Source organism: Sinohyriopsis cumingii, chromosome 9 (assembly GCF_028554795.1).
Source record: "Sinohyriopsis cumingii isolate HCF-2022 chromosome 9, ASM2855479v2, whole genome shotgun sequence".
Taxonomy (NCBI): Eukaryota; Metazoa; Mollusca; class Bivalvia; order Unionida; family Unionidae; genus Sinohyriopsis; species Sinohyriopsis cumingii.
The window spans coordinates 25,617,492-25,630,204 of NC_142969.1; positions in this window are offsets into that span (position 1 = coordinate 25,617,492).

Sequence of the window (12,713 nt, forward strand, 5' to 3'; positions counted from 1 at the left end):
ATTGACAGTTGGTTTGGTTTTTTGGGCTTAAAGGGCTACTAGAGTTAAATACACATTGTATATCATAATGTTCATTTTTCGCTAAATAACTCAGAAATGTGCATTTTAGATGTAGGTTTTAACTCACAGAGGAGAAAATTATGATTATTTGAGCATACATCGATATTTTACGGAAAACGCTCCGGAAGTATTTATACACTTCCGGTGATAAATCGGATTTCCGGAAGTGACACACAGTCGGGAAGTCCCTCAAGTTTAGCGTATGTGAGGTTATATTCAAGGAACATGTCCTGAGTACTTACCGTCGCGAGTTGACAGTCTTTCTAGCAGAGAGAGAGCACCGGACGCTCGAAGAGATCGCTAGTATGGCGGAGCGATACGAGCAGGCACACTCGAAAAGTGGAGGTTCCGGGGGTGCGGACCGACCCCGACCCACTGAGTCGCGCCGTGTGGTTGAGGTAGAGCCGGCTGTCCGTAACCGTCAGGGCGACGGGAGGGTCGGAGGGTGATCTACAGGTAAGGATGCTAACCATAGACCTGGACAGGCCTCACCCACGAAAGCGGGACTTGCAGGTCGGCGAGGGCCGCCGACGTGTTACAACTGCAAGCGCCCGGGGCATATTGCCAGGGACTGTCCCAAGGGCAGGCAGACCCAGGTGAATGCCGTCGCTAGGAAGGAACGCGAGCCGGAGGCAAGCTGTAACCCAGCCAACCTCGCGTCTGCTACTGTCAACGGAGAAGGTGCCACCATCTTGTATGACACTGGGTGTAGCGTCCCAGCCCTTGTCGACAAGAAGTACGTTAAGCCCGAGGATTACACAGGGGAGGTAATCGAAGTTCAGTACGCGAACAGCGTGCGTGACTCATTGCCAGTGGCTGTCATTGACCTCGATTCACCGTACGTGAAGGGGAAAATTGAAGCTGCATGCTTGGATGGTTTGTCGCATGACGTCATACTGGGATGTCGTTATGTGTTGCCACGACCGAACCCCGAAACCTGCACACCGATGCCGGTGAGTGCTGTGGAAACCAGGTCCAAGAGTCGACAGACGGAAGCGAAGCCGATGAAAGTTACATCGACACCGGTGAGTAACGTTCTTCCGGCCGAGCTGAGGAAGCTGCAACAGGAAGACACAACTCTGGCGCAGTTGCACAAATACGCTGCAGCAGGAACGGAGAAAGAGGCTCCGAATGGCGCGGTGAAGTTTGAGTACAAGAAGGGGATCTTGTATCGCTACGCCAGGAATGGTAACGAACACTTTAAGCAAGTCGTCGTACCAAAAGAGAAGCGAGGGGAAGTGTTGAAACTCGCGCACGAGAGTCTCATGGGTGGACACATGGGAATTGCCAAGACGCGTGACCGTCTTGTCAAAGGATTCTACTGGCCAGGGGTCCAGGGAGACGTCAAACGGTTCTGTCTCTCCTGTGACAAGTGTCAGAGAATGGCACCGAAAACGGATCATCGACCCGTCCCCTTGGGGAGTACACCCCTTATCGATGAACCGTTTAGACGCGTCGCGATAGACTTGATCGGACCGATAAAACCCGCGTCGTCGCACGGAAATCGGTATATCTTAACGGTCGTAGATTACGCTACACGCTATCCGGAGGCCGTTGCGCTGCGTAATATTGATTCGGAAACCGTCGCGAAAGCGCTGTTTGGGATTTGGTCAAGAGTTGGAGTGCCCGACGAGATCCTGACCGACCAAAGGACACAATTCATGAGTCGCGTGATGGCAGAGGTAAACCGACTGATGTCAGTTAAGTACCTCACGACTACACCGTATCACCCTCAATGTAACGGACTGGTCGAACGGTTTAACGGGACCCTAAAGAACACGCTCAAGAAGCTGTGCGAAGGCCGCCCCAAGGATTGGGATCGGTATATTCCTGCCATGCTTTTCGCCTACCGGGAAGTACCTCAAGCGAGTTTAGGGTTCTCTCCCTTTGAACTCCTGTACGGGAGGACCGTACGCGGCCCAATCGCCATACTGAGACAACTGTGGACGGACGATCACGCTGTGGAGGAGGTACGCACCACCTACCAATACGTTGCGGACTTGCGCAACAAACTGGAGGAAGTTTGTTCCCTCGCACAGGAAAACCTCAAGCGAGCGAAGGCGCGTCAGGCGAAGAATTACAACAAGCGCGCAAAACCACGCCAGTTTGAAGTAGGGGACAAGGTGTTGTTACTGCTGCCCAAAGAACACAACAAGTTGCAAGTTTCCTGGAGGGGTCCATACGTTGTCACCGAGAAGGTCGGAGGTCAAACATATCGGATACGGCTACCAACGAAGGAGAAATTGTACCATGCCAATCTCCTTAAGAGATACCGGGAAAGAGAGACCGCCAGTGATTTTGTTATCGCCACGATAGTCACCGAGGACGCCGAAGGCGATACGGAAGGTGCCAACACTGTTCCGAGCTGTCCGTTAACGAGGGCTGAGACACCCTCGGACGTGGAGTGCGACCCCATGTTGACTGCGGTACAGCGGGAAGAGATTGATACGTTGCTGGCCGGGTATTCCGATGTGCTTACGGAAATACCCGGGAGAACGTCGCTTGTCGAATTCGGGTTAAAGCTGGTGGATAACCGGCCAGTCCAGCGGAAACCCTACCCCTTGCCCCACGCAAAACGACAAGTCGTAAGGGAGGAGATCGAGCAGATGATTGCTCTGGGAGTGATCGAACCCGCCGACTCTCCGTACAGCTCTCCGGTAGTCCTAGTGCAGAAGAAGGACGGCACCCATCGGTTTTGTGTCGACTACCGGAAGCTAAATCAGGTGACAGAATTTCAAGTCGAAATGCTACCTGACCCGGAACATATTTTCGCTTCTGTCTCGAAAGCGAAATATTTCTCCAAGCTGGATTTGTCCAAGGGCTATTGGCAAATTCCGGTAAGGGAGGAGGATAGGGCAAAGCTAGATTTTGCTACTCCCGACGGGACCTACCAATGGTTGGTCATGCCGTTCGGGGTACAGAACGCGCCCAGCGTCTCTACTAGGATGATGCGGAAGTTGCTGAAACCCTTGCGCGATAGGGGTGTCCACAACTTCATGGATGACCTCTTGTTAGCCACAGCGACGTGGGGTGAACACCCCACTCTGTTAGCTGACGTTTTGGAGCGGCTTCGTCAGGTGGGATTGACAGCTCGCCCTTCCAAATGTCACCTAGGGTTCCGGACATTGGACAATTTGGGACATACCCTGAGCCAAGGTACACTGTCCCCAGAGAAGTCGAAGGTGGAGCAGCTGAGAAACGCCGCACGGCCCACCACGAAAACTGAGGTGAGGTCATTTCTGGGATTGGCCGGGTATTACCGGAGGTATGTGGCCAATTTCAACTCGATTGCGGGACCGTTGTCTAACCTAACCAAGAAACGTGCCCCGACTAAGGTTATTTGGACAGATGCGTGTGAGCATGCTTTCCAAACGCTGAAGGATAGACTTACATCCGACGCAGTTGTCCGTCTACCGGATCTGGCAAAAGACTTCGTTCTTCGCACCGACGCATGTGACACGGGACTGGGAGCAGTACTACTACAGGAATACGATGAGACGCTTTTTCCTGTCGCGTACGGCAGTCGGAAGTTGTCAGCTGCCGAGAAGAACTACTCCGTATCGGAGAGAGAATGCCTCGGAATTGTGTTCGGTATATCACGGTTCGAGCGGTACTTATACGGGCGGAAGTTCATCTTGGAGACCGACCACCAACCACTCGCGTATCTCGCGCAGGCGAAATTGTCAAATGGACGATTGATGCGATGGTCGCTGTTCTTACAACAATACCAGATGCAGATCAGATACGTGAAAGGAACTGAGAACGTAGGCGCCGATTTCATGAGCAGGAGCTCTGGAATGGTATAGATCGCTGCATATATATATATATATATATATATATATATATATATATATATATATATATATATATATATATATATATATATATTCATGTTCGCACTCAGTGTGTAGGGTCGCGATAATTTTGTTCTTTATTTCGTGTATTAGTGCCATTGCATTTGAAGTAATTTTGAGGGAATAAAATCCCGATTTTATTCTCAAGCGTGGGGGGGGTGTCATGTTACCCCGACCCAGAGTAGCCCAGTTTGAAACATGTATAATCAAGGTAATTCTGACGGGTCATTGTTTGATGTCGAACATTGCCGAAGGCTAGCACTAATCCGTTACGTAAGATTGTTGTGCCTAGAATCGACGGACCGGACATTGGAGTCGCGAAGTCACAGACAGCCAATTATCACCTAGGTGTCGAAATGTTTCCAAGATCAAAAGAAATTGCCTGAAGAAGTGGGAGTGTCCTAACTTCTTTCCCCTGCAAACAGACAGACAGGTTGAACTGGCCGCTAAGACGATTGGACAGGGGCACAGCGCCACCCAATCAGAATCGAGATAGGGGGGAGACCTTGATTTGGGTAGAATGATATCCCTGCGTTTTCCGGCAAAAGTTAGTTCGCTGAGAGAAATTACCCAGAGAAGAGGTTAGCGTAACTCCGAATAGCCATTCGTTATTGGCGGGAAAATCTTAGAGCAGGAAGGTCTAAGTACAGAAAGCTTCAAAAGGAAGCTTTGAGGGACAGACCAGTTAAAGTTTGGTCCCGTAGTCTCGGATAGAGAGACGGAGGAAAGGAGAAGAAAGGAGAGAAGAAAGGTGAAGTGAAGTCTGGAGCGAAGTTGGAGGAGATAATAGAGAGGGAAAGGAGAAGTTGAAGTCTGGAGCGAAGCTGGAGGAGATAGTAGAGAGGAAACAGAGACAAAGAAGGAGTTAGAGGAACGGAAAGAAGGAAGAATCAGCGGGAAGAAATAGATGAGTAGATGCAAGGACAGGGGAAAATCGAACTCACACTGTAAATCACGGGATGAATTAGGCTGTCACTTGGTCGAGGGAAAGACGAGTGATTGGAAGTTGTCGTTTTTAAATTATCACATTTATTAAATTGTTATTGATTGAATTTCACCTTCGTGTTCTCTATAATTTAACCGTCGGCATTGCTGACTGGGGGCTCAGAGCTGTAAATCTACATCATCACTAATTTAACTTTCTAACCTAACGAGCCAGGGTGGAACTTTCAATTTAATTTAATTAAATTATATTGGGAGAACCCCACCCCAATACGACAGAACGTCACAGTGATGATAATGGCTGATAGTGACGACACTAGCAAATTTATGGCAAATTTGTCATGCTCATCATCTTCGTCGTTTGAGGAAGGTGAACCCTTTGAAGATGGCCAACTTCATGAATCTGAAGATTCTGGTCGCGACGAAGTGAGACCGTATCAATTTCAGCCCGAACGAGACGAGGATCAAGGCCCTGAAGAGAACACTGTGCGTGATCAAGCTGAGCAGCACTTAGGCTTTACATTCTGGTAATTACTATTATCATTATTGCAATTATTACTAATTATTACTAATCTAATTATTCTTTTGTTAATGTTATTTAAATTTCAAAATGAAAAGAGAAGTAAGCGAATTTGAGCAAAAGCTTGTAGGATGTCTTCAGAGAAGATTTTCATTTAGCTTGGTTCATCAGTAACTAGTGGTGTTACATTTTAACACTTAAGACTCGGACTGTGAGAGGTGTAGTAATAAATGCTTTACTAGTTTTATGACTCAAGTTTGTTCTTTTAAACCACGATGAAATGCAGACTCTGAATGTACCTTTTAATCCAGCTAATGGGTATAATTTTTCTATCCCCCATGGATAGATGCTTAGCCAGCATAGTTTTCCATGTCGGTTAAGGTGCACAGTACTAGTGGCAAATAATGCATATAGGTTTATGGGGAAACTAATAATGAGAATAATATAATACATTTCTGATGAAATGTGCATTTCAGTATTGTGGTACAAAAGGTACAACAAAAGTCTTACCATTTATCACATACATACATACATACATATATATATATATATATATATATATATATATATATATATATATATATATATATATATATATCACCCTAGAAAAAAATTCTTGTCGGTGCCGTAGCTTGTTTCCTGTCTGTTGCTGTTTTCATCAATAATAGTAATTATATATCACAAGTGTTCTTCTCATGCTTAAATGGTGTGAATAGAGGTGTTGTGATTGTGTTTAATTATAAAGACTAATTAGTTCTGAGGCTCTGTGAGTAAATTACCTTCCTTGCTTAGATATACATACACTATTGTGTCAGTGGATCCTGGTCTAGCTCGGATTCACACCAAAAATCCACTGATTTCAAACGTGAATAGTAATCTCTTTACAGCATCTACACTCTTCAACTGTTTCTTTACTACTGCAATTTCCACACGTACACCTCAATCAATTTCCACACGTGCACCTGAATAAATTTCCACACGTGCACCTCAATAAATCAATATACGTGGTACATACGCTCTATCATAATGATTGTGTTAGACAGCAAACTTGTAGCTCTTGCATTTCAAAGTGCAAAACATATATATATATATATATATATATATATATATATATATATATATATATATATATATATATATATATATATATCCCTTTGATTTAGGCTTTGCACCATTGCACACACACATTCACACACAGAGGTCATGATAAAACAGGTTTAATATTTTGGGGGGGTAAGGGTCAACCTATTGCGATTTGCAAACACCCTCACACTAAAACCACCCTCTCGCATTAATGGCTCGTACGCTAGGTATATTTGTGGCAAGAGTGCAGGGTTGACAACATACAATATAGTATCCTAAATTCAATAAACGTTTTACTCTTGCTTGCTCTCGGTTTTGAAAAGCTCCTCTCGGGCTACGTGTTGTTAGGCTTGCCGTAACCCTTGATTTTTGTTGATCTGGTGTGCATGTACTCTGGGTTATCTGGTGAGAAAACACTTGTAACTGCATTTGGCAGGAGTCGTCTAATGGTCTTAATCAACAATTTTAGAGGCGAGATGGAAATCGTCTTCTCTGAAGTGGTCACTACAGACAACTTGACTATCTCGCCTGTCACTAGTCGGCTCAGTCCAGTCTTTTCTTGTCGTTCGTATCTGCTTAATCCATTGTTTCCTTGAAACAGGATTAGTAGGAAATGTATGCAAACTCACTTCCTCTCGTGTTGTATTGCTACAACCACCAGCAATACACCTTTTACCATCTTTTCACATTCGGCTCCACTTGTTGAACGTAACTACGATGAAAATTGGAAAGCCGTGTTCCCTACGTCGCGTCACTTCGACATGGCCCGCTTTGCCTTACGGAAATTACCGAGCGCGAAATCAGCTAGGAGCGTTTTTCCTCCAACGATACAAAAATCGATGTTCTGTAGTCATTATTTTCATTAATGATGAGGTATATGACATAATACCTGTACAAATCGATTCGTGAAGGTTAAATTTATAAGATAAACGAAAGTCGTGTGAGTGCACTAGTAGACCTTTAAGGCCATTGTTCAGCACATGATAGGCTATACATTGCCGTCAGTATATATTTGGTACTGGAAGACTGCGCGAAGAATCACCAATCTACGGAAGTTACTGTCAAGCTTCAAGTACCCACGTTATTCGCGCATGGACTCACGCGGACAGAGTAGAAATACACGGGTGATCCGTAAAGGCAAGCACGTTATACCACTCGGCCACCCGGGGCTCCAGTGATTGACAGATGTAGATGGGTCGGTTACATTTTGTAATGGATCTCCCTTGACTTATTGTTGGAAGTAAAATTCATGGTAAAATAATCACTGAATGGCTGTGGCATGTAGCCGTCAGTACTCATCTATTGGCCATTCACGAGCGTAATTCAGTACTGGTAGGTGGGATGGTAGTCTGATTGTGAAGAGATGGCAATAAATAATGGTACCAGTAATGTCTTATTTTTTGAATTAAGTATCCTCTAACATTCTGCTATAAGAAAGGGAATGAATAACTTATATATAATTTAAAAGAAAGTTCATACCTTTACGTCCACAGACTTCGATGCAATGCACAGGGGCTCGTATCGTTGCTTACAACTGACCTGTCATACATGTGCTATATAATAACTACAAGGGAGGACACTTGTCTCCTTGCTCGCGCGACCTATTTAAGAATAAACCCTGATATTTCAAGCTACGCTTTGCGTAGCTTAATACGTTTGGTACCAATATTTAGCTCAGGCATTCGACTGCGTATCCCTATCCAAAGTTTGACTTAATATCATACCTTTAAGGAATGCCAAATCATTTTCCCACGCTACTGCTCGACATGGCCCTGATGGCGCCCGCTTAATATGCAAATGAGATCCCGCTGAATGGAATACTGTCCTCTGATTGGTTACAAGAAAATGACGTCCATTATTTATTTATAACTTATTTTCAGTTAGCCAGTGAGAAGGTAGTATTCCATTCAGCGCGTTCTTCTTGCATATTAAGTGGGTATGATATTAAGTCAATGGTATGATATTAAGTCAAACTTTGGATAGGGATACACAGTCGAGCAAGGAGACAAGTGTTCTCCTTTGTAGTTATTATATAGTACATGTATGACAGTTCAATTGTAAGCAACGATACGAGCCCCTGTGAGAGTCTGTATACAGTGAGAAAGAAATATCGCTGACACTTATGAATAATCCATTTAGTGGCAAGAAGTGGATTTAGTATAAAACTTTTGGAACTTGAAAATGATCTGTTTTTCTGCACGTACTGTTGGCAAATAAAAAGGCACTTTTTTCAGTCCGGAACATCCCTGAGTGTAGTTCCTGAAGAGAAAGGACGGAAGCCTATACTGGCAATAATCAGAATTGTATGATTAAGACAGTGACACCATTGTACATGCATTTTGCTCATAATTATAAGACACAAATTTTAGTCCCAAACATTATGATGATCCCCAAAATGAACACCTTGGAATATCTTCGTGTTCTCCTCTTGTGCGTCTTTCTGTACACGTTGTATATCTATCTATCTATCTATCTATCTATCTATCTATCTATCTATCTATCTATCCTTGCAGGGCTAAATGTACAAAATGTAATGGTGTGGTATAATATTTTCGTTTCTTTTACCTTTGTAAAAGAAATTATGTGAAACCCATCCCCAACACATATGTGATGTTGCAGGACATTCACTGACACTGAAACACCTAGGGAAAATAAAAAATGGCCTAGAGGTGTATGTTGTTGTTGTAGGGTTTAACGCCGTGGTGTTTGGGGTGATCTGGGAGGGGTAGTACCTCTGGTGGATGGGCACGTCGTGCTCCTTCGGGAGTAGCTTGTCCATCTTTGGTCCTCACCAGGCGCTCAGCCCTCACCTGTGACTCCAAGTAGCTGTAGCATGCGTAGCGGCCACACCACGGGCAACGGCTTCGACTGGCTGGCTAAACCAGGTAGAGGGTAGTCGACGGGCCTCAAAAAACCCTCGGTGACTTAGGAGCTTGCCTATCCTTGCATGCAAAGCCAGTTTCGGCAGACTGGGCGGAAGAGATCAAATGAGTGATCCAACGGCCACGAAGGCGAATCTGCAAACGCTTTGTGGAGAGCGCAGGGTATGACAAGGCACGGAAGACGTCATAGCCATCCAATGCAGCCGAAGTAGTCCCCAGCCGTGACGAATCTTCGTACCACTGAGTTCTAACTACCACGGCCGATAGAGTGAGGCTGTCTCTGTGCAAAGGCTGTTTCACTTTAATCTCCTTCACGCACAGGTTATGTTGTGCACCTATCAGGGTTTAACGCCATTTTTCAGCACAAGATAGGCTGTACATGGCGGCCAATATTAATGGTGGAGGAAGAACCCGGGAAAACCCGGGAAAGAACCATCGACCCACGAGAAGCTACTGGCAAGCTTTCTCACATACCCACAATAGCCGAATCCGAGACTCGAACCCACGCAGACAGAGGTGAGATGGCAGTAATCCGTAACGGAGAGCGCTTTAGACCACTCGGGCCACCGCCTAGAGGTGTAATTAATATATATATATATATATATATATATATATATATATATATATATATATATATATATATATATATATATATATATATATATATATATTGTTGCCGTCATGCTAATACTTAACATTTCCCTCCAATTTATTTGTATAAATATTGATTATCATTAAGACAAGAGACAGTGGTGTACTTGGTAGTTTTAGTTTGAAGGATTTTAAGCGGTCAGATATGGTAATGTTAGAAACAAATTCTACCTAGTTCACATCTGATACTGATAAAGATTCTGACCCATTGGAGCTGGAGTCTGCATTTGTCATCACAGTTGTCTTGATAAACTATTGCCCTGGTGTAAAACTAAAGAATTGTTCTCTGTAAAGAGCAGTCGTCTTGAGCCCTAGCTTGGGTGAACATTAAAAATTGGGGTGGGAATATACTTTGTGTTGGATGTTATTGTTTGCAACCTTTGTACCCCGTAACAATTTTGGTGGCAGCGGTGGGATAGCAAAGTTGTTGGAAATTTGACAGTAACATTGAAACAGCACAAGTACCAAAGTTTTGTCTGAGTAGTGTAGCTGCAAATTGCTATTGGATATACTCTGTAACTTTGTATGGGTGTGATTACTGTTAAGCCAAGGATAAACAAAATAAAGATTGAAATGACCACCCAGGGTAGCGTTATCGATGAGGAAGTAGGAGCGATTGTTGAAGAGCACAGCATTGCGAGGGATAGAACCAGACGGAAACAACAAATTTGATGCAATTCACAGCTATTGAGGGAGACTTCAGTGGTGAAGAACCATATGACATGGAAATATTTAGCGAGTCATTGAATGCTTGCACTATATACTATTTGACAGAACTCTAATTGCCAGGGAGATGCTAGAACTTTTAAATTTCCTGAAGTAAGGTAATTCCATAGAACTGTATACAATCAAATATTAACCCTTCGATCTTGCTTATCCATCCTTTATAATTTTGCTCGAAAACTAGTTTTCTCTTAAGGGGGAAGGTGTTGCCGTCATATTAATGCTTAACATTCCCCTCCAATTTATTTGTACAAATATTGATTATCATTAAGACAAGAGACAGTGGTGTACTTGGTAGTTTTAGTTTAACGGATTTTAAGCGGTCAGATATGGTAATGTTAGAAACAAATTCTACCTAGTTCACATCTGATACTGATAAAGATTCTGACCCATTGGAGCTGTAGTCTGCATTTGTCATCACAGTTGTCATGATAAACTATTGCCCTGGTGTAAAACTAAAGAATTGTTCTCTGTAAAGAGCAGTCGTTTTGAGCCCTAGCTTGGGTGAACATTAAAAATTGGCTGGGAATATACTTTAGTGTTGGATGTTATTGTTTGCAACTTTTGTACACACACACACACACACACACACACATATATATGTATGTAATACACCAAACGATATAACGATATGTAAGAAACAAGATGCTTCAGGATTGTAGATAGTGAAACACCAGTTACCATATAAACCTTCATAATGTGCAACAAACAATGGGCACTGTATTTATTCCAACACTATGTTATAACTCGCCACGATATGAAAATAATCTGCACGATCACGTTCAATCCATGTCTACAGTTAGTAACGCTGACGTGACTAAAATTGGTCATTGCAGTGTGTCTGTATATCAGCCCTTCCCTGGAACATAGTCCAATTCATAATTTGGAAACAACTGCAGCTGAAATCTTATCATCATAAGTACATATACAGGACACATTTTGAGAGTGTAATAATACGAGTACTCGTGTTCGAAGTCAACTCTGGTACATAGCCAAATTACATTCAGTTGTAAATGACAAGAGACTCTGATCGTCATGTAGATGAAAATAACCTGAGGTCTGAATGGTATTGCTGTAACACGCCGACTTCAAAGATCCAGAAAGAATGAGAGTACATGGATGACTCATCCAAGATCTGTTAATATCTGATGTTACCATGGTTTCGGTCAACAGTAATGACCACACTACGGCCGTCTGTATGCTGTTGAGGGTACTTCATACCTGTAAAGGATGACAATTACCAAACCAGCCTTGATCGATATAAATCACGGGGGGGGGGGGGGGGGGGGGCGCATGATATTTCATGTAATTACGATAAAGTGACATAAACACGAACAACATTACAGTCTCAAAATACACCATATGTACAGGAAAGTCCGTCAGCAGCATTTGTGCATCAGCAATAGATGTTCACATAAAATGTTCTTTTGAGGTGATAGAATACAGAAATACAAAAGCGGTCTTGCGTATCGAATGTATGTAGTGCCAGTTTGACCATATGAGAGTTTTGTTTTGTTTTGGGGAGTTGGGGGGTGCAGATGCTTAAAATTGTGTATATATATATATATATATATATATATATATATATATATATATATATATATATATATATATATATATATATGATTGTACGTTTATGTAGTCTCCTTTGATGAGCTCCTTCGTTAAATAAGAGCCCCAAAACATGTTGTTTTTTTTTTCTCACGGGAATTTACGTTTGATTTCCCCGGCCGAGTCATACCGAAGACTTACAAAAATGGTACTAACAGTTGCCTCGCTTGGCGTTAGTGTTAGGACTGGTCGGCCAGGTGTCAGGGTAATGTGACTGGGTGGGACATCATGCTACATGTCTGCGTGATGATGCACCAGTGCTAGACATCACTATAAACTGTCACACTGCAGACATCGTAGCGATATGACTGAAAAATTGTTAAAGCTACGTAAAAAATCCAAATCACACACACACACACACACACACACACACACACACGTTTAATT